At 41.7% G+C, this 23,063-nt stretch overlaps 1 long non-coding RNA gene across 2 annotated transcripts in view; it reads left to right on the forward strand.

Annotated features, from left to right (window-relative positions):
* The window catches only part of LOC102548671 (uncharacterized), a 152,604-nt gene that overhangs the window by 31,937 nt on the left and 97,604 nt on the right, over positions 1 to 23,063 (forward strand). Inside the window, exons 5-7 of one of the 2 annotated variants that reach the window (XR_015683493.1) lie at positions 11,880 to 12,013; positions 14,031 to 14,158; positions 14,640 to 18,359. The exons of the other annotated variant lie outside the window; for it this stretch is intronic. This is a non-coding gene — a long non-coding RNA (uncharacterized LOC102548671). Of the gene's footprint in view, positions 1 to 11,879; positions 12,014 to 14,030; positions 14,159 to 14,639; positions 18,360 to 23,063 lie in introns of those variants that run through there. 2 annotated transcript variants of the gene reach the window in all.

The following is a 23,063-nucleotide window of genomic DNA, read 5'->3' on the forward strand; positions in this document are numbered from 1 at the left end:
AGAGAAACCTCTTCTTTTCTTTTTCTAAAACTGCCCAATTATTATGTGTTTCACAGCGAGGTGACTGGGTCTTTATGGGGCCTGAACCCTTTCAGGGAGCAATGGCTTTTGTTTCTGTACCCCATCAACACTGACCACCTAATTAAATCTGATATCTCTAGCTGAAGCAAAGGATTGGTAATAGTTCTTTCGGAGTATACTTAATTAGTTTTGATGCCTTTTGCGAGGTAAGGGTGGCGATATTTTTAAAACATGGGGTGGAAACAAGAGACATTTAGTCTTGCGAGTGGTGGGAGAGGTGACCGCGAGGGTGACCCAGTACGGCCAAGCCGTAAAGCAAGGTGTAATTCCAAAGGAAAAGGCTCACCGATGAGTCATTCATTAGCTGGTATCATCAAGCAGGCCTCAACTGGAGAAAGGCTTTCTGTCAAACACAGGCCCGAATGTCTCACAGGCCCCGGATGCCACACCTTGATCAGCCTAAGCCTCTGTCACGGTTTTCATTAATAAACAGGAGCGATCTAGTTTCTTTCCTTCACTTCGACATTTCTCAAGGGTCGGCTGCCTATCTTCTGCTGCTCTTCCGAGAGTAAAGGGAGCTTGTTAAGTCGCTTAGATATTTTGACTGCCGACGCTCTTTGGCCACTTGCCTGTGGCAGCAGAGTCGAAGCATAACTGGGTATAATTGCTGTATTGCAGGCAGACGAGCGCTCTGTTCTTTATGTTCAAGCTGCTGAACAAAACGGAAGTGCCATTTTGGAAAAATCCTGAGAATCATCCTCGACGCCCAGGCAAAACTTAGTGCACGTCATACCTGTTAGGACTTTCATCCCTGGCCTGTAAAACAATGGGAATTTAGCTAAGTCAATTACGAGATGTTAGATTGTATTTTTTTTTTTTTTTGGTGTGGTGAGATTGAGTACCGATAAAACAAAAATTAATCTCAAAAGTGAAAGCAGAACTAAGGTCTTAGCAATTTAAAAAGTAACTTAGAAAGCATTAAAAATTTTAATTAACCACTGAGTCACAGTTTATACATTATAGGAAGCACGGATGACAATTTTGATAGACGGCTGTGAAACAGAGACATGCATAATTTACATGCATTAGTAATACCCATTTTGCATGTGGAAATTAAGATTATAATATCTTATAAAACTTTAAAAGTATACAGCAGTCCAAACCATGCTTATTGTGAGATGTACTTCGGAAACCACGAGGCTGTGTGTATCCTGCGGAATGTGATTCATTGTTCTCTTCCCATCAGACAATGCGAAGGTTGGGGCACACGCCAGTGACAGAAAGCCACGGACTTTCCTCTAGCCATTTCCATGTAAGATGCATGTATGCACATCTCCATGATGAGTCTTGGAGAGTGCGCGGGCTGCACATTACATCATCCTGGCTCGCCCAGGGCTGCCAAGCGCTGGCATTCTTTAGTCTGCGAAAAATGATCTTTCCAGTTAAGTACACTCTCCCTGTGCCTCACAAACTGCGCAAAACTGCGTGCTGCTGGTAGGTAATGACTTGTAATTAGCATGGCAGGCAGGTAATGACTGGAAATCACCTGCCAATTGTTTCTGAGGTTTGCTCTCTTTCAAAACTCTGGATGAGTGGAAAGTCATGGGGGCCATAAGGATGTAAAAGGAGGATAGGGGAGGGACACGACCCAGGGGTCTCTTTCTGTGTAGTCCATCCCCCTGTTTGTTTCCTATTTTACCCCCAGGCTCTCTTTGAGCTGCTCCAAAGAGGCACAGGGAATTGGCAGGCTCCTTTACCTGCCTGCTGCTCCTACTGGGAGAGATGGTGGCCTGTTGAGAAATTCTAAGCTGTTTTGGAAGCAAACCAATCCTTTCAGACTCAGCCTGGATGCTAGAAAATTGGGATGGAGAGACTATGGCGGTTCAGTTTGTTTGAAAAAGAACCACGGATTACTTAAAGCCAGATTTCACTTCCCTGTTAAGACCTACTTCTTTTTCTTTTCATGCGTTTTTTTCCCAACTTCATGGAGAGCTGTTGATGTTGAAGCAAGAAAAATTGGGCAAGGATCTTGTACAAAATAGAGGCTGGACCAGTTGTCTAAGAAATCTGTAAACATCTTAAGCCAGTACACACACACACACACACACACACACACACACACACACACACACCACACACATGCACACACGTACACACAAACACAATTTATAAATGAAGTTAGTAACTTAGTTGAGTACCTAAGGAGGTAGACAGGGCTTCAGGACAATATGTGGTCTCTAAAACTGAGGGACCTGTATCCTACTTCAGCCAACTGCCATATACAGATACAGAACAGCCAGATTGCCTGCATTTCTAATAGGAGGCGCTGAATATACCCATATCCTGGGGAAAAAAATGCTTAAAACTTTAAAATTTTGTGCGAGTGAAACGAACCGAAGCCTGATTGTAGCGGATAAGCTAATCAATCACATTCTGTTCCAAATAGATTTCTTCTGTTACCTTTATTTATTCTTTTTTTCCTAATCCCAACAGAATATTAAAGGGGGAAAACCAGAAGCGGACTTACACGTAGGGTGAATGTTGCTTGTTTTAAAGAAGTTTCTCATGACTACAATGTCCCAGTGATTAGGAATGGGTCTTTTAGGGAGTTTCCCCCAATCTTGCTGCTTGGTTACGGTTGTCTCTAAACGCTGAGGACTCATTTTGGGAACGCCGAAGGTTCTTCCAGAGGTCTTTCTCGCAGAAGTCTTTAATCCTGAGCTGTAAAATGACACTGTGAAGTGACCCTGCTAGCCAAGGCTTCTTTCAGGCCAGCAACGAATGCGCAGGCTCCCAGAAGTCCGGTTAGGAGCTGTCTGGTACTGCTGTTTCCTTGACAGAGACACTCCATCCAATGGAAGTACTTGATAAGAGCCGGGTCATACATTCCTTTACTAGCCTTCATTCACATCGTACTGAAAATAATGTTCTAGTCATTGGAGTCAATATCCAGACACATTTTCTCTTTAGGAGACATGAGTTTAAACCCTTTTAATGCCTTGCCTGAATATTTAAAGAGGAAACTGGAAGTTCTCTTTCTATTTTCATTTCGAACACCACCAAATACATTCATGTTTTGATATCGGGTATACTAGCACAATTAACTGATGAGGGTTCTTTCCCCCAAGCAGGGTCAATCACAAAAATGTCACTGCTAGCTTTTAAATGTAAAAGGTCGAGGTAGAATTTGCCATAGGGCTTAGCCTTGAACAAAACTATGAAAGTGATCTCTCTTAAGCCAGGTTATTTTTCTTATATACATGTATAAGAAATTGTCTGGCAATGAAGATTAGTAGCTATTAGTCATACTTACATAGAGTATATTGGTGTGCATGGGTATGACAACAGCCGGAAGATAGAGTTGTTCTGGATGTGCCATGGACTGCAGAAAAGCCTGAGCCACAGAGAGAACAGATTCCAGAGGGGCCTCGGCAACCCTAGAATCACTGTGCTAACAGATTTCTATGTATTTCACACCATTCACAAAATTATCTGCTTCTATACTAGTTGATGGTTTTTTCCCCTCCCAGAGCAAGCAGATAACGTCAGTATTAGAACTTTGTTGTTGCTGAGGAAATTGGATTGTATAAAGGTAAGGTTGCAGCTGGGTTTGATGTTCTTTAATCCAGCACTCAGTAGACAGAAGCAGGAGGATCTGAGTTCGAGGCCAGCTTGGGCTATAGAAAAAACATTTTTAGGGTTGTCTCAAAAGGAAACAAAACAAAAGAAAACCCAACAGCAACAACAACAAAAAGCCAAGCAAACCCAAAACAAAACAAAAACCCCAAAAAACAAAACTATTAAACAAAAACCATGTAAAACTGTGATTGACCAAATTTTTCATTGTTCCCAAATGTATTTTGTTATGGGTTGATGACTAAGCAGTTTGCAGACAACTCTGTTCCCTTTCTGGTTGCCATCCATCCTGTGTACGTGCCCTTTTCAAAGAAAAGATAATAAATTCGGCCTCACGGTTAGTTACTAGCTTCTAGTTCTTAGTGCTTTTTTTTTCTCAAATGCATGGTAATTAAGATCAAGTTCTATACAAAGTCTTGACATTTTTCTTCTTGTGGTAAGATATACTTGGTACTTAAAGCCTTGGAAGACCCAGTTTTAGCCTCCACATGGCCAAATCAAACTGCAGGCACAGAGATGGAGAAGGCTCCTGGGTAAATGGTTGAAGGACTTGTACTTTATGAAGACAGGGGGTGTGTTCTACATGTGTGTCAGTTCTCTGACATCCATGACTGTCCCTGCTGTATCTGACAGTTGTGTCCTCTGTAGTCTAGAGGTCACAGAGGCTGAGGTCTGATTCATTTTTCTCACCTGTTTGCTCTTATATGAGCTAATCCTAACACTGAATAGACTCTTCTGTGGCAGATTTGAGGTAGGACTCGGAGAGAATTCAGACAGAAACACCCATTATTAGCATCTGAATGTAGAACTTGCAATTCTTCTGTGGCCCATCAAGCAGGGCCGCACTACAGAGATTAGCAGCCAAGTCTGTGCCTTGTTAAGACAAAGCCAGGTCAGATGAATCTGTTAAGCAACCAGAATTTTCTATTGGCAAAGGAAACTGAAATTATATCACGATTTAAAGATCCTTAAAACATCATTTACTCCTAGGTTTATGAGTCCTTGTAAGGATTCGTGCTTTTTCTCCAATTAAATTATTATTATTATTATTATTATTATTATTATTATTATTATTATTATTATTTGTCAAAGGCTAGCTTGGCGGGATTAGGGTGGGAGGAAGGAGAACAGGCATCAATTGTCTTCATTTCTGAGAAGTGTGGGCCTGGCAATCACTTAAGACAATATCGTTGATATAGCTGTCAGGGCGGCCTCTTTCCAAGAGAGTGTTTTTATAGAACATCATTGTGCCACTTTGTTCAGACGGATGTCTTTAGTAGTATTTGATTAATGTAATGTAATAAAAGAGATGCTCACCAAAGTGTCTGTACATGTCTTGTTAAGTATGCTTGATTCATTACGTGTGGCTCCCCACCCTTCCCTCCTTCCTCAGTTCATTTTTTATCATTTCAATAATATATCTATAAATATGAGAAAGTTGGCACTTTCAAAGTATTTGACATATATGGCTATTAATTCATAACTCTAAAAAATTGTATCTTTCAACTTGTCATTTTGGAGCTTGCAGAGTTTATTACCGTTAGCAACCTGTGTTAGAAATTAGATTTTGAACTTTACAGAGAAGATAAATAAGCCCATGAACTCAGAAGTTATAGAGAAATACCTAGACAAGAGTTCTCTGCTAGACCCGCAGGGAAAGATCTCTTGTTAAGGACTGCAACTTGTGTAAACGAGACATTGCGGTTGATGCCGGTTGCTAGTTTCAACCTATTTTGTTTTCTCGCTAGGTAAGAAATATAGAGCAGACTTATTATTAACAGTTACCCTCACACAGTTCAGACACATCGTTGCCGTGTATCATAAAGGAATAAACATCACTGTTTGTACATCAGTGATGCGGGTAATTTTACCCAAAGTTATTCTGAAGGCAAAATAAAAGTGGTGTTGGCTTCGGTGCACGTTTTGCTTACTGCTGTCTTAGCAACAGTTTGTGGAATTATGCTAACGAGGAGGCTAAGACATGAGATCCAGATTCTGGATCCAGAATCTTTGATGTCTCTCTTCACTCGTTGGTCGTACTGTAAATCCCTTACTGTATAAGTGACGGTGTGGCCTCTTCACGGTCACGCTCCTTTCTTTGGCTCCGTTAGGCCAGTCTGAGGACCAGGTCTGAGTGCTGGTGGAATGAGCTCTGGCTCATGAATGATTTGGGGGATTTGGGTGCCAAGCTAGACATCACATGTGAATAAGCTTGTGGCGGGGTGGAGGGCGAGGCCCGAGGACATGGTTTGTGTTGGAGCCTAACTGTGTTCTGAATGACTCATTTAGACTCAGCAGCACAGCCCTGAACCATCTGCACACACCCGGGTCCAGGTTCATTCTGGGGCTTTACCTCCACAGCCCTTGCAGCTCTTCCTGTCAAAAGCACAGGGCTGATTTTGGCCTTTTCGCTGGGAGATCATGAAGGAGAATTAAAGAACAGATGGCCCTGAGACTCAGCTTCTCTCTTCCTGGGAAGACTTCTGGTTTATGACAGATGATTCTTCAGGAAAGGGGTGCGTTTGGGGGATCAGCTAAGCCCTATCGGCATAGCTCTCAGTAATGCACTTACCAACTCTAAGACTGTGGGCAACTCACTTATTATTCTTGGACTCATTACTTTGTGAAAAGCTATAAAACTTATAGACCTAGAAGGGAGCATTTTTATGCAGTTATGGGAGGTTAACATAGAAACCTTAACACTATCTTCAACAGTCGCCTAGCCAGTTGCCCCACCTTAAAGATGGCGGATGCAAGAATCCCAATTAAGAATGATAATTTTATTAATCGTTTTTTTTAATCTATTCAGTGTCAAGTAGGAGGAAAAGAGGACCTAAATGTATGCTAACAAGTGTTTCCAAACAAGACTTTTAAGAACTATGAGTAAAATCTCGAGAACCATTAGGTTGGTTCTAAAAGAAGGTCAAGAGAAGAGAGTGTCAAACACTGCCGGGTGACAGCACACCCATCATTTTGGGGATAGGAGAAATCACGGGGACATGATGTTTCCCCCATGTTGTCCTCCAGATCTTTCAAGTCTCTCGAGGTCTGCTCCTGCTAGGACCTGAGGCTTTTCATTTAAATGCTGTCCTGCTAGGGAGGGCCAGAGAAGGCTGCTTTAAGGAATCGGACTGTGTTGCTCAGGAACGTTTGGTGTTGAGGACACACGGAAGAGAATGAATGATAAAACCATAGCTCTGAGGGCACGTCTGTTCTTGGAGAGGGAAGTGTAAGCTGGGATGTAATCTTAGGGGACACAGGTCTATCACTTCGACTCAGTATTTTTGGCAGGTTCCCCTCATTTTGGGAGCCTAACCTACCTGATAAAAACGTAGCCTGAACCCAGTGGTCTCTGGGGCTTCACTTAGGTTTGCATGCCCTGGGCTTGGCTTTTCTAAGTAAACAGTAAATAAACCCATGGTTGCGAAGCAGAAGAGTGTCCTTGCTCGGCACAGTAAATGCCCACGATGTCAAAATGCAGGACGGTAAAAAGCGAAGTTGAAAAATGAGGAAGGGGTGTGCCAGGGTGTAATCTAAGCTGTTTTGAAGGGTGTGCACTTCTTAGGTTGCTGAAGTTCAGAGCTGGAGAAGACATGTCTTCTGGAAGCTTATTTCAGCATCGGATCAGCAACATTTGGTTTGAAACGTAAAGCACGCGCAGCTCGCGTGGCTCAAGTTATCGCGTTTTACTGATGGAGAACAATCTTGGATGATTGTTTTTCTATTTCGGATCCCTGACCCAAGTGCCTAGAGTCTACAGAGGAGGAGGAAGAGGAGGACCACTGTCTTAAAGACTTGTAGTTACATTAATAATAGTAGTAGATTCCATTGAAGCTTATATGTAGTGAAGTTTATAATAAATTCCTAAGGTCTCATGACCAAAAGTGAACTATGAATACATGGATAACTTCTGCCTTACATTCGAACAATCTGGTGTGAGTACGATCCCCTTGGGGGGGACCAGAAAACAAAACCTCACAGGGCTCCGTCTGTGAGTACTTCCAAATGCATCTCTGAAAGTAAGAGTGATTTAAAGTGCAAGCGAAGTAGCAACAGGCCTAACCCTTCCCCCAGATCCCTTCACGCTGTCGAGCAGAAGGTCAAGGCTTAGCTTTCTTGACTTAACACATGTATCTTACACAATTTGTTTGAATCTCGATCCTAATAAGGCCCTCAGATAACTTGGTGACTGTGTGTCTCAAGTCTCCTTTAATCTATACATTTCCTTCTATATTTCTTTCCTTAACAGCTATTCGGTGAAGAAAGTGGGTCATTTTTTTTTCCTGTGAATTTTCTGATTCTAATGATTAAATTTCTGTGCTGTCTTTCAGTTGCTTCCATTTCTTGTAAATTGATACCTAAAGGCATGGTCTGATTCAAGTTAAAAGATTTTCTTTATGATATATAATAATCACTATATTAACAATATATAATTTTTATGCTTTATAAATGCAAAAATGTATCTCTATCGGGAGGCAAACAGTGCCCAATTGTCTCTCCTTTTGTGATACTTGTAGCTGTTTTTAATCACTGTCCCGATCTCTTAATTCATTAGAATTTGTAATATATTAATTCTATTAATATAATCCCTTTTTAACCTAGTAGCTGAAATATTTCTATTATGAGAAACTTCTACTATTTGATTACCCAGAGGGAATTTATGTTCATTACTATTTGTATAAGAAACTCGGGAAAAATACTGGAGTTAACCATTTATTTATGAGCTTGCAGCCAGTAAACTGTGTGTGCATTTTAAAATGATACCAGTTTGAACTTCTGGGTTTAGAAATGTGTGGAATAACATACAAACCCACAGAGGCTGTGGTATCCTGCCCGGGTCTGTACCAGATGGGGTCCCTGAGCTGAAAAGAGAGGTGGACATAAGTCCACACCCCTAACCCAGAAAATACGTCCAGCAGAAGCTATTCACAAATGGAGTCAGTTTTTACCCCAGGGAGTCTCACTAGGGAAGAAGAGTCTCACTGCTCTTCAGGCTGGGCCCCAAGTCCAGCAGTGGACGGCTAACACATAGCAAACTCCGTGACATGTCTGGAGGTTCTTTTTTCTCATAATTGCTAAGTCAGGGATTTTTGTTTGTTTGGTCTTACCTTACAGGTCCTTTGTGTATATATTATGGCTTCTGGTTTTGTGTTTTTATAGGATTCTTGTGAGTGTAAATGTGTGTTTTTCTGCCTCTATATGCATTTCTTGTGCTATTTCTTCGGGCCTGCTCCTTGTCTGTTCTGTCTTATTCTGATTTTAAAATCTTATTTCATTTTATTATTATTCCTTAGATGCCTGTTCACTTTCTAATGAGAGACGGAAAGGGTGTGGATCGAGGTGGGAGGAGAAGCCATGATCAGAATATATTTCGTGGGAAAAAATCCATGTTTGATAGCAAAAGACACGTGGGATGTGAATGTTCCGGTCAGGGTGATGTAAGTTTGAGTCTAGACTCTGTCCTGTTACACAGAGCATGTCTTCCAAGACTAAATCTCTGCCACTTTTGGCTCTTGGAGAGCCTCTTCTGCAGGCATGTGTTCTGAGTCTTTCTGACTAGGGCACATTAATCTCCACATATTCAGTTTTTCTTATCTATAAACCATAATCTGTCACACTGAGGCCGTGGCATCACATGAGGGTTAAATAAGATGATAGTTGCTAGAACACTTGATTCTTTGTAGACATCTGACTCTTCTGTTATCTCTGCTTTGAATCTGAGGATACACAGATACACAAAGCTACCCAGGCTTAACCCTAGCCTCCTGCACATTAGTTGCTTTGCTAATACCTTCTATCTTGAAGTATTTTCGGAGAGAGAGAGAGAGAGAGAGAGAGAGAGAGAGAGAGAGAGAGAGAGAGAGAGAGAGAGAGAGAGAGAGAAAGAGAGAGAGAGAGAGTCGTTTTCTGCTTCTCTTTATGATGATACTCACTCTGATGCTAAATTAGCAGCTTTTACAGAGGGCTAGAATGTTCTGGAAGGTAGAAGAGGAAGTCTTCAGTCACAGTGTGTTGGAGGGGAAGCAAGGACATAATCCAGAATCACAAAAATAGGTGCAAAGGGTTCTGTGAAAATTTCAGTGGCTTGAGAGGACCACCTAAAAGCCAGGGATGAGCCGACCCTCAAGAGGAGGAAGGCTACCCATGGGAGAATTTTCGGGGAATCCTGAAGTTAGGGTCGTCCTCGCCCCAGAAAAGGAAGCTGTTTGGGGATGGTGACTAAAAGTCCTCACAATACACACGGAACTAAAATTATCTTCTCTTGGCACCGGGTCCTGACACCATCTGCCGAGCCTGACACCACACAGGGTCCCACTGCCGTGCCTCTTTGCTCGGGCTCTAGCGTACCCTTCTCTTTCCCCCGATCTTTCCCACTTGTTTACACCATGCCAGGAGTCATGGCTCTAGAGTAATTTTCTCAACCTTTCCCCCCGACCAGTCCACGGAAATTAGGACTCGGGCTATGTTCCCCTGTTACTGTCTGTGCAACTTACTTTAACAGGGTTGACCCTACTGACTCTTCCTGGCTTCCTTCCCTGAATTCTGATCCCCGCCGTGGTAAGGATTCTCATACTCATCTCTGGAACCTCAGCAGAGTGTCTAGAACATACTTACTGACCATACATGGGCGATTAAAACCTTACCCATTCATTTATAAATTTAAATTTAAATTCTGACACATCATTTAGTAACCTAGACGAGGCTGGTGATGTGGATGTGTTAATACTCAAATTAGTCTGCCTGACTCTTGCCAGAAGCAGGAACACGGCAGTGTTGGGGCAACCCCGTGTGGCAAGCCCACTGTGTGGGTAACATGGGCCTGTTGGACGGGCCTGGGTGAGTTGTAGGAGAGAAGCCAGGAGAAAGGCCTTTGTAAGTTTGTACTGTTACGTTCTTAGATAGCCCCTGATCGAAAAAGTGGGAGGTTTTTTTTGTTGTTGTTGTTTTGTTTTTTGTTTTTATTTCTCTTGACTACGTTATGGGAACTGAGCAGAAGGAAGTCGTGTAGGGGCTAAGTGGGGAGGGGAGTGATAAAACATGCACTTGTGATTAGATTGCTAAGTCATCATAGACATACAAAGTAAGCTGCCCCCCCCACACAAACACACACACACACACTCACTCACACACACACACTCACACACACACACACACACACACACACACACACACACACACAAGCCATCTTATAGGAACAACACTTTGGACAGTGGCTCAGAGGACTTGCTAATGTGTCAAGGTTCTTCCAACATTTATCTGCGTAAGCTATTGTTCTGACATAAACAACTGTCTACCTGGTCGAATTTCTCAACAGATAAGACACACTTGTGCTCAGGAAGGAACTTGTGCAGACAGATAGCACAGCCAGCTTCGCTTGTTAATATGGGAAGAAAGGCATGCCGCAGAAAAACAGGAAAACCCACTCTGGTGTCTGCACCTGAGCCGGGGGAGGCACAATGACAGCAAGAACCACTCGCTGTGTTCTTGCAGCAAGGAATGTTCTAGATTTGATTCCTTGCTGGAACCTTTAACAACCTGTGACATCTAAATAAAACCCAATATCACTCCAGACAGTGGTCGAAATGAAAAGTGACATGTTTACCCTGGGATCCGATTTGTCTGTTATATTTTGTGGGGCTTAGCAATGCCTATGAGTACGCACTCACCCGTGTCCCCTCCATAGCATATGTTTCTTACCTTGGTAGAAACGTGGGGAGGAGAGAACTTCTTTTGGTTTTTTTCTTCTGTCCTGCTTACATGTGCAGAGTTATACAGACCAATATTTTCTGATTTCTCTGTAGCGACTGTTCAAGTCTTTTTACAGATACAAGGATTCTCTAGTGTCATTTAGACATCTGACTTACATGGAATCTCAAGAAACTTTACATTATACTGTTAGGATGTCTGATGATTCTTTTCTCAGAAGGAAAAATGCCATAATTATTTTCTATGTGCTGTGTTTGGCAACACCTCTCTGTCTTGTAGCAGGGAGATTCCCTAAAGGAAACATTTGAAAGTTTTTATATTCTAAATTTTCTTTTTCTATACATGGATGCAGACAGAAACCCTGTAAAATGTCGTCTTTTGTTTCTTGCCACTTGCTTTTTAATGTCTCATTCTTTACTCATTTCTATTTCCTTTCATTTTCAAAATCTACGAAACCGCTTAATCAGATGAGTCTTAATAGTACTAGCAAAGTCATTTTAAATTATTCTTTGCAGTAATTCCTTGTTAAGGACCAGTAAGAAGCATTCGACATAATTTGACATAATTCAGCAAGAAGCCTCAGGGAGTGGTCAGAGGAATGGACGGTTTCAGCAGAGCCAGCTGGGGCTAAGACCGTGGTGCATTGCTGGTATGTGATGCTTTTCACCGATTTGCATCATTTTGAGTGTTGTTTACTGCTTCCTTTTTTTCCTTTTTTTTCCTGATGGGCAGCCTTCCCCTAAGAACTTCAGGTGGAAGATGTAAGGGAGGAGTGTTTTCAGAAGAGTCTGCTGGTAGCGTTGGAAACCAGCCTAAGGTCATATCATGGCCTTGAGTCTCATAACTGGAGGAAGCAGGTACAAGGTGGTGGCAGAAAGGGAAAGATACTGAGGTGTTTCTGACGGGATCGCAGGGATGTGTGGGAACTTTAGAGCGTTACTAAAGTTCTCGTCCAGAATTGCCATTGTCATGTGCCATTTGTGGCTTTATGCAGCCCCAAGAAAAGAGCGGTTCCTGTGACTTTTAGGAAAGGTTGACAGACAAGACATACATGAACACAGAGTACACAAAGCTCCCACTGTGGCTTTTGATTTAGCTGGACTGATTCCACAGTTAGCAATACGTGCACGCCTGTGCAAGGGCCTCCCTTGTTTAAAAACAATGCCGAAGCATTCGAAAAGATAACCAAGTACTCCATGTTGAAATATGAAGCAGAGTTTTCCATTACAGTTCAAGAACAGATAAGAGTTTTACAAACCCAAATCCAAAAATCAAATCACCCCCCAACACTAAATTTTGTCTTGACGCTGAAATGACTTCATATTATATTCCTTAACTTAATTAGAGACAGATGCACCTTCAGTCTCAAAAGCTCCATATTGTTAAATGTCACTGTTAGCAAGCCCCTTCATCAGCCTTCTCCACAATCTATGGTTAATATTATTTTATGGAATCTGAGGATGAAGCTATGCCCTTCTCCTTTCTCCCAGTAGCTGAAGTGTGTGTGTGTGTGTGTGTGTGTGTGTGTGTGTGTGTGTGTGATGCGTGAACAGGGTGTGTCCCGTGCTTTTGCGTCCTTTCCCGGCTAATCTCACCACATGTCTCACCTCTTGCTGTGGCCCCGTGGATAATGGATCCCAACCACGTGAAGTTGGATTAGGTGTTGACATACTCTAGTGGAGTACGGTAACAGGTTCGGGCCTTCAATGCCTTAGAGACATTTTGCAGAAAAATACTAAAGTGCCCCCGCACATGTCTACATCTGGGAAGTTACTAGTTGTCGCAGTGAAATAATTTGTGAAATTATAGCCAGAATTGTGTGCACTCGACATTTTATATTCATGAAGTGGTACCTGACAGAGAAAGAAAACGTACACAGATATTTGTCCCGACATAAATTATTTTCTGTTGATATAAGTTGTGTTAGAACTTGATTATAAAATGGTCATGAAGCAGTATGTATGGCTAATCGGGGAAGATGGAATTTTGTGTTACTTCTGTAGGTCCTTGGTATTATGGATAGCTTTTGTTGACTGCTGTAGTAAGATGGCTTAAGGAACACTGTAAAGTGAGAGGCATAGAATATATCTTATCCGAAGAGGGCATAGTTCCAGCAACACTTTGACAAGACAATTGTCCCAAATAGACACAGCCCACATTAGCGATATAACATTGTTCTGACACCCAGCCATGGTGGACATTTTACTTTTTGGATTTCGACTAAGGAACTTTTCCCCTCCATATTAAGTACTAAGATCTCATTTTGTGAGCATTTTATAATTATTAATCGTTCTCTTAGCTCAAGAGTCCTTAACTCCCCTAAGATCATGCCAAAGAGGAAAAACTTGAGTTCTTTCATAGATAATACCCTTAACGTGGCAGCCCGAGTCACGGAGAAGACAGTGGAAGGCCACCATGGGCAGTAGGTATTTGATTACTTCAAAATGCCGTTCATTCACAGGCCATTTTAGTTTTCTTGTGGGTTTGTTGTTTGTTTTGTTTTTGTGTTTTTTGTTTTTTTTTTTGTTTTTTGTGTTTTTTTTTTCCCAAAAAGCCCAGGCTTCCATTTTGAACACAAAGTAAAAACTGCCCTCTGAAGGTGGAAGGGTCAGAAAGCTATTCCGATTGGGAAGTCTCAGCACCTTCTTGCTTATGTCCACACCCAGCCTTGCTTCTGTGTCTACCTGACTTTTTGAAGACTTCGTCAACGGAAGGAGCTATTGCAAAGCTGGCATTGGCAAGCCACTCAACAGGAAGAAAAGTCGACAGGAAGTTGGACCAGGGATGGGACAAGGTAAAGAAAATGGCTTCTGCACCAGTAAGAATCAGCTCAACGCTTCAACTGGGAGTTTCCGGGTTTCCTTCTCTTTGACTCATAGGAACAGAGAAGAGGGTAAGACAGAAGCTCGGAGAGGGGTGGGGGGAGGTCAGAGACAAGGCTGAAGATTTCCATGGAAATGCGCTGTTTCTCTGACTACTTTTAAGAAGCCACTTTCAAGCTGCTGCTTTCAGTTTACTTCAATGCAGTCACTGAAGTGGCTTAGAAAGAAATCTTTGATATGCCAGATCAACCCAAAGTTTTAAAATATCCTTTTGTGTCTCCATTTATAATGCAAATGGTAAGTTGGCATCTTGGGCTCATTTCGCCACAGTCTCTGAAGTGGGTTAACATATACAGGATGAGGAGGTGAAAGCGGTCCCGAAGAGAGTACATCTTTGATAGTTCAATAATAACAAAAAAAAATGTATTTAGGTCTCTTCTAAATGCTTTTCAGCTCCAAGGAATATAAAAAACGGAGAGGAAGATGTCTAAGAAGAATAAACTGTGTTTGCCCTCCGTGTTCACTGAGCGACGGAAGATATTGTTCTATGGATTACCCACTACTTGACTATTCTTTAAGTCTAGCCTTTATGAGCTCATAAAAAAAACCAAAAAACAAATAGGACTCTGCTTATGTGTCTAGGAAAACCCATATCTTTATATGCTGTCAGAACTGAATTCAACATACTGTTTCAATATACATTTAAAAACCAACAGATATTTTGTTGGAGAAAGCAAGCCGGACAATCGCCCTAAACCCGCGTTTACACTTCATCTTCGTCACACACAAACGTGGGCTAGCTGAAGTAGTTTTAGAAAGTGGATTGCTTCCACTTGAGAGTGATGGGAAGGGGCTGAAGTCTGCTTGAAACTGCATCACCACTGACCGCGGTACAGTTTTACATGACCATCTCCAGTCTTTTCTCTGATACACTAAAAAAGCCCAAATTAATTAGTCAGAAACACAACCGAGGGCTGTCAGTGAGCAGGATGGTGGGAGGAGGAGGGAGGGAGTCCGAGCTGTATGGCCCGCACAAACCCAGACTGGACATTCTCACCAGAGCTCTTCTGAGAAACGTCCCACATGCTTTGAACCAAGGAAGTGAAAATACACTTCTGATAAAGAGCACCTCAATCTCGCCTTCCAGGGAGCCAAAGCTGAAGGGTTAGTAATAGCCACAGGGTAAACAGGTAGATATTTTACCATCTTCTGTCTTACAATGGAACTTTTCAAATGTAAATAATTTACAAGGAAAAGAGTGGGCCCAGTCAGATCTGAGATACAGAGGGCTGGATGGGAAAACAGTGAGGCTTTGTCAGGGGACGGAGTTCGAGGACCCTGCCTGGCATAAACTGTTTACACATATTCCTGTCTTCATTGTTCCTCTCAGGCGATGAGTATCTCTTCCTTCCTTCCTCCCGTGCTCTTGGCCATGAGTTAGCTTCTTTGGCCTTTGCTTCTCTCAAGAATCTTCCCATTTCCCCGAGCTCCTCCCTGGCACGCCCCTCTGTCTTCTCAGGGGCTTTTTGAGGAACCATAGTTTCTGGGTGGCTTCTCCATGTCAGCCTTGCTCAGGGATTGACTTCGTACATTTGTTAATGATTGTATTTAGGAGCAACTCCTCCAGCGTTCCCGTTCTTTTTGATCTGATTTAAATTCAGTTTCAAAACCCTGACTGGAGACGGTTTACTTTTTTCCACACAGCCGCTCTTTCTGCTGTCTCATTTAACACAGCTGGTGTATAAACATTCTTATAAACTAAGAGTGCTTAGCATATCAAGATCCATTTGCAAAAATAATTATAATATACAAAAGAGAAGGAAGGGGGAAAAAACAGCACAAAGTACACACCCTTTACTAGATGTTTCCTAGGACCCCTAGGGACTCGTATTTAGATTTAACTCTGGTGGCTGGTTTGAGCTTGGTAGAAGGACACATTTAGAAGTCTGTCCTCAGGTCAATGCCAGACAGGGAAACGGGTAGGAAGCCGTGTGTACAGAAGGCCAGTGATTTTGCCTGAAGTACACCTAATGTGGGGTATGATTTTGTGGTCTTGGGCTTAAGGGCAGACTCTAGGCTGCTTTTGTTCAGTTTTCTTCCCTTCCTGCCTCCCTCTTCTCTTGAGAACAGTCTCCTAATAGATCATCCCAACAAGAATTCTTATCTCCCGGTCTGTTTCTGGGAAGCTCGCCAAGATATATACCTTTAAAATAATGAACAAGAAAAATCTTAGAATTATTTGACCACATCTTCAATAGATACTAAATGGTCAGTTTTGAGGTGGGCATTAAAAAACATTAAAAAAACATTAAAAAAAAACAGTGGCAAAAATTAAATTCTGTGTGTGTGTGTGTGTGTGTGTGTGTGTGTGCGCGCGCGCGCGCACGCGCGTGTACATGCACAGGCGCCTGTGCATGGTGTCTTGTAAAAAAGAGGAAGTAGTTTTTAAGGAGTTGCAAGTGTATAAAATGCTACTGGGCTGGAGAAATTCCAGTGAGTGAGATCTGCTGGTCCGTAGTACTTATCTTGGGAATTTTTTACATTGTCCAAAGTAGTTTCTGTCACATGATCAAAGCTAATCTCAGGACAGTTCAGACAAACAAGAATAAATATAAGCTCCATCCTCTACCTATAAAGACCGCTATTTTCCACCTCCAAAGACAGTTTTAGATGTATTAAACAACTTGCCTTCTCTGAGTAGAGACCTAGCCCAAAAGTGTTTAAACCCAGATCTCCAGGGAAAATACAAGGTGAGCTTTACAACTAACTTAAGATACATCTGTGCCTATAGGTTGGGCTTCAGACTCAATCCCATTGGCATTACCTTGGAAATTCATCTTCTAATCTGGAGTTAATCTCGGCCGAAGTTTTTTTTTTTTTTTTTATTAAAGGTACACACTAATCATGCCCTATGGCGTAAGGAAATTATTCTGGAATCTAGTAGTCGGAACCGACAATCTCCATTGTCCCAGAGTCTGTGTGGCTAAAGACTGAGCGGTGGCGGGCGCACTTCTATTTTAGGGACTTGCACAAAGTCCCAGGACAAGCATTCTCCCCAGCTGTGGTCTCCTTTGCAAACTCAGCAGAGTGAGGACTTGCTTTCACCTCCGCCAAGGTAGTTCAGGGCTCAGCTTCTTGGGTGTGCTTGCACGGAAGTCTGGCGGGCTCCCTTTCGTCTCTGGCTGTTGGCCAGTGACGTCCCTCAGTTCCTTGTCATGTAGCACTTTTCATGGTGTAGCTCACAAGATGGCAGCTGGCATTCCTTAGAGTGAGGCAAGTTGCAGAAAGCAAGAGCGGATGAGCCCTGTAGAAGTCAGAGCATTTTCGTAACCGAATCTTGGAAATGACACCCCATCAATTTTTTTTTTCCTGTATTTTCTCAGTTCGAAATGAGTCACTAGGCCTGGCCCATGCCCACGTTCAACGGGAGTGGATTATACATGGGCAGTATGGCGGGAGCCTTTTTAGAGTCTGCCTACCACAATGTGTCACTTGGCTTCCTCATCTCTGAGGACCAGCGTCTTGATCCAACCACTGTTTTCTCTTTAAGGAAGCACTGGATATTTTCAATATGTTAATTTCATGGGTTTAGGCATATGTGCTGTAGTTTAATGCTCTTCTTTCTCGCTTGCTCTCTCTCCCACCCACTCTCCAATTTCTCTTCTCCTTTTGCCTGTCCTTGCCTGCTTCCTCTGCCCTCCTGCTTCAAGCGCTACTCACTTCTCTTTCAGGCTGCCTGGTTTGCCCTCTCCTCCTTTCTCATGCTCTCCTGGTCACTGCCTTTAAAGAATCTGAGTTGTGTATTTCTGCTGCTACTACCACGGCCCTTGCTGTTCTCCTATCTGTTCCTAGGGACCATGGCCAACCAGCAATTTTAGATTCTGCCTTTTAAGTTTCTAAAGAAAGTGATCCGATTCAACTACTGGGTTTGGTGGCTTTATTTTTTTTTTTTTAATTTTTTTTATCAAGTTCCTTTGGGTAGATGATACCATAATGATGTGAGAGGGAAAAAAGTTTAATAGAACATGGGAGAAATCCCAGTTTCGAGGGTCGGTGGAAGGTGGAGGATTTGCCCTTGCTACGTTTCCAAGCATAATGTCAGATTGGAATTTTAACTACTGTCTTTTCTTGTGCATTTTGTTAATTAATAAAGATTATATGGAATAAAGACACATCCCAGGATGATGATGATTGTGCTATAGTTGATAGTTGATGGTAACATTGGTGTGCCCTGTGATGATGGGTATGATGCTGTTGTTGATGGTAACATTGGTGTGCCCTGCAATGATGGGTATGATGCTGTTGTTGATGGTAACATTGGTGTGCCCTGCGATGATGGGTATGATGCTGTTGTTGATGATGTGGTCGAAGGTACACTGTTACCTTACTTGCTTGACACTGTTCAGTCCTTGAGACCAACTTTACTTTCTTCAAATGTGTAGCCTAACTTGAATAGATGTGTGTACACTAAAGCAGATGCAAGCAGATTGCATTGGTTGGCTAGTTCAGCTACTAAAGATGTGGAGAAATATTTTTTTTCTTAAAGCTGATAATGACATTTAGAAAAACTCTTTAGTAGTAGTATTATTTCTATTTTTCAGCCATAGAAGAAACACTCAAAGAAAGCACACTAGTTTTAACTAGTAGAGAAAAGAGCTTATTTCACATGTAGGTTTAATAAGTAGTAGTTACTGACAACTGGTAGTGATTCCATAGCCTGAATTTATCTGTCTTTCTGTCTGCCTGTATATCTGTCTATCTATGTTTGCATCTTGGGGGCAAATAAGTGGTTAGACTGCTCAACTTGACATGTCTACAAAACCAGTTGGCACCTATCTACTGATCTCATTGCAGGGCTTACAGTCAGCAGACATCAAACAAGTAGCATTTGGATTACTTGAAGAATAGTTGTTTCGTGAGTTACAATGAATGAAGTCTTTAATGAGTGCTGGCATCAAATTCTGGCCCCATTTGTTCCTTGCTATGCCCTGTTCTGCATTTGGGATGCCCCAGGCACTCTGTTTGAGGACACTTGACCTACCAGTCATATTTCAGAAACTACAGATTTGGTCTTTGCTGATTGAGTTTAGACTCAGAGGAGTTCGCATTGCTAGATTACATATAGGCTAATGACCCATCCAATGCTACAGGCAAAAGCTTAAAGTGCACTAGTAAATTAAGCCATGGCATTTTCAGAAAGAAAAAATTTATTATGTCGTTGAACTTGATTCAATAAGCTTGCTTCTTTAGATATACTGCACTACGGGAAAAGTAAGAAATAAATTTTTAACAAGTGTTACCATTTTTCTTCCACTTTCTCAGGTAAAGGATACTCACAGAAAATTAAGAGACAGACATTTCATTGGGATTAAAAGAAAGTCATTAAAATGATAAATAGTGAAAACTGGCTATGACTACCCAGCCGGGCATTCACTTTGAAGTTCTGAGAGTATGTGCTTCAGATAGTAAACACAGGAAAACTAGGCTTGCCTAATTTGATGGTACCCTGGGTGAAGTTTTCAGAGCTTGGCATTCGATTTCAGAAGCTCATTGACACAAAGATGTCAGCAGCAATCATTGTGGATGCTTAGAGTTTAAAGGGAAGCTTTGGGTGTGGAAAGAACAGAAATCACAATGAAGAGTTTTCTGCATCATCCTGCAATTACTGCGATATGAAGAATATTCCTTAACTTAGAGATAACTGCAAAAGAGGGAAGAATTGATTGATATTCGAGTTCCATATAGCTCATGGTTGCTTTATAGAACAGATCAAATGTTTATAAATCAGCCTGACATACATGGTTTAATATACATCTGTAATCAAAGCGCTCCAAAGACAGAAGCAGTGGGATAGAGCGTGGGAGGCCATTCTCAACGAAAGGAAACTAGCAAACAAATGTTTTTAAACATTGTTTCATATAGAACTGAAGAAATGATCGAGTGTGCCATTTGTCATTTTATTGAGGTCATTCAACAAACATCTCAGGTGTCTTAAAATGCAGTGTAGAAGCAAATGGTTAAAAAAAGCTTTTAAACAGAACTACAAGTCTTAATAATGGAGAAACTTTTAGTATTTATAGTCTAAGTAATGAGGTATAATTTTCTATGGGTAATTATTATTAGTAATATTTAATAAAGTGTTAAAATCCTCAAAGAGTAGATTCTGTTAATTGTTTTAAATAACTTAACATATGACTGAGTCAAATAAGAGACACTTTGGGACAGGTCTGTGTCCAAGGGACTTAACTTTCTAATTTAGTTAGAATTCTTTCCCTTCACAGGGGATACAACACACCTTGCTCAAAATGAACACAGACACAATACACATAGGCAGCTCATTTTATTGATTTCTGAAAGGGGATGGCTTATTAAAATTTCAGAAGTCGGGTCTTAAAACAGATATGATTTGAAATATGCTCTCTTTCCCCCTCATTCGATCCAAAGTTCATTTTTATTTTATCGTGAGATTATTAAATCTTGGAGCATTACCAAGAACAACAAAGAAAAACACTCCTGTCTGTTTTTATGACACGTCTAGTAAAGCAAAGAAAATATACAAATTAACTTTTCTTTGTAATCTGAGCAAATTTGAGGTAAGACAACATGGTGAGGACGGAGAAGATAGTGGAAAACTTGTCTGGGCTCTGTAGAGTGCTAAATTTCACAAAAGAGCACTTCCCACTCATTCCAGAAGGAACATCTTGCCTGTATTTTCCTTCAGTTGCTTCTTTATCAAAAATAGAAGGTTATAAAGAGAGTATGTCATAGGCCAAGGTCATCATGGCTTCTAAAGAATCACCGAGTGTCTACTAGGGAGTGTCAGAAAGGCCAGCTATTTCTAGTCACGAAAGTCACTATAAGCATCTCAATGTATTTGACAATGTAGGCTTGGCTTTACACGTACCGCTGTGAACTTATCGTGTGACAAATTACGAGAAAGCCTATAGCCTCTGAAAACATTTGCAGGAAGTATAGCAAACCCCCTCTTCTTCTCCTTCTCCTCCCCCTCCTTCCTTCTTTCCCTTCTTGTCTTTTTCTTAGTTTAGTGTTTTTCAAAACGTTAGTGACCACAAGACTCATCTGGACATCTCGTTAAAATGTAGATACCAAGTGATCCTGGGTGCATCTTGCTAATTCAAAATGTGTTGTGAGTAGCAAGAATTTAGACAGTGACTTTCTTAATCACGTAGTTAAAAGTAAATGTTTTCAACGTTATCGTCTTGACTGGGCCCTCACTCAGGGAGTGCCACTACGTGAGAACTCTTGCATGATATCTCTTTATATAATCCTTAACCATAAACTCCTTTGCGTTCTGACGGCTCTATGATGCATGCCACATCAATGCAAAGGGTAATCTAAAGTCTAGGCCTTAATATTAGTCACCTTCCAGGTCATTTTCTTCTTTCTGTTGGAAATCATTATGGCTAGTGTTGTCACCTGGGGGAGGGGCAAGCCTCCTGGCACAGCTGTGAAGGATTTCCTAGGCTGGGCTAGCCTGTGGGGTGTGCCTGTGGAAAATTACCTTGATTAGGCTAATTGAGGTGGGGAAAACTCATTGTGAATGGTACCGTTCCCTAGGCGAAAATCCTAGACTGTGTACAAAGGACTTCTCCTTCGTATACAAAGGAGCCGAGCGCAGACCTTTGTCACTTTCTGCTCCTTCACTGCGAATGCCGGATGCCGTTGTGATGTCTCAGGAGTGTGTGTAACTCTGAGTGGTGAACCAGAACAAAGCCCTTCTCCCTTATGTTACTTCTGTCAGGGCATTTAATCATCAAGAAAAGTAAGGCAGGGACTGTGAGAGATACGTTTGCAATGTTTACTCTGCAAAGTAAAAATCATGTCTGCTTCTAATAAAGAATTTTTATGACGGAATTTTCAGGGCACGTGCCTGTGCTAGCCACTAAGGATTTCACTCAGGCACTGCAATGGTGGAGTCCCCATGAAGTAACCACTGAACAATCCCTCTAGTCTGAGCGTGATTTTAAATGCATTTTATATATGTCATTCCATGACCCAGTCCTTTACTTTGTGTTTAGTGCTATGGACATAAACTAGATATATTTAGGTTATCACGACTAAAGAAGCAACCATGGTACATATATGTGTGTAATAAATTCCTGCATATCATCCACTGGCAAAAGCTATAGAGGTTAGTTATTTATGATATAGTGCTATAAGCACTGGCTCAGGAGGCTCTGGCCAAAAGATAGACGTGAGTTCGTGTCCAGCCTATGCTACATAGTGAGTTAAAGCATATTCTTGGGTATGTTGTAAAATTCTGTCTCAAACTATATCACCCCACACAACATCCACAGACCCTCATTCCTTAAGAGTTTAGTCTTTTAGTTCTAGTATCTGGGTTTCCTTGACTAATACTGTCTAAGAAACAGCAAGCTAGAAGGACATATAAACCGCTTAGATGATGGCAGTTTATAGAACAGGAGAAGACTTAAAATAGAAAAGTCTATCATATCAAACTCGAACACAGAGAAGAAATTATAATCTTATATTTTGGGTTGTGAGCCTAGCCTTTAACGGCTGAGCCATCTCTCCAGCCTGAAATTGTAATCTTAAACCAAGGGTGGTGACCTGCACCCGGAGAGCCAGCATGCAGGATTTAGAGGCAAGGGATCCTTTGCACCAGGCCATTCTGGGCTAAAGAGTTACCCCATCTCAACACAAAAACAAAACGACAGCAAAAGTAAATAAATACGAATTAAAGACACAGTGTTCTAATCTGTGCACTCTGGAGGCGCTAAACAGTTTCAAGATATCAGGGCTACATATATTTAGCACACTTCCGCGGGAAATGGTCAGCTTGCTCACCATTAAAAGGTAAGGTATTTGCAATACGGTTTAAACAGATTTCCATGG

Source organism: Rattus norvegicus, chromosome 3 (genome assembly GCF_021556685.1).
Source record: "Rattus norvegicus strain SHRSP/BbbUtx chromosome 3, alternate assembly SHRSP_T2T, whole genome shotgun sequence".
Lineage (NCBI taxonomy): Eukaryota > Metazoa > Chordata > Mammalia > Rodentia > Muridae > Rattus > Rattus norvegicus.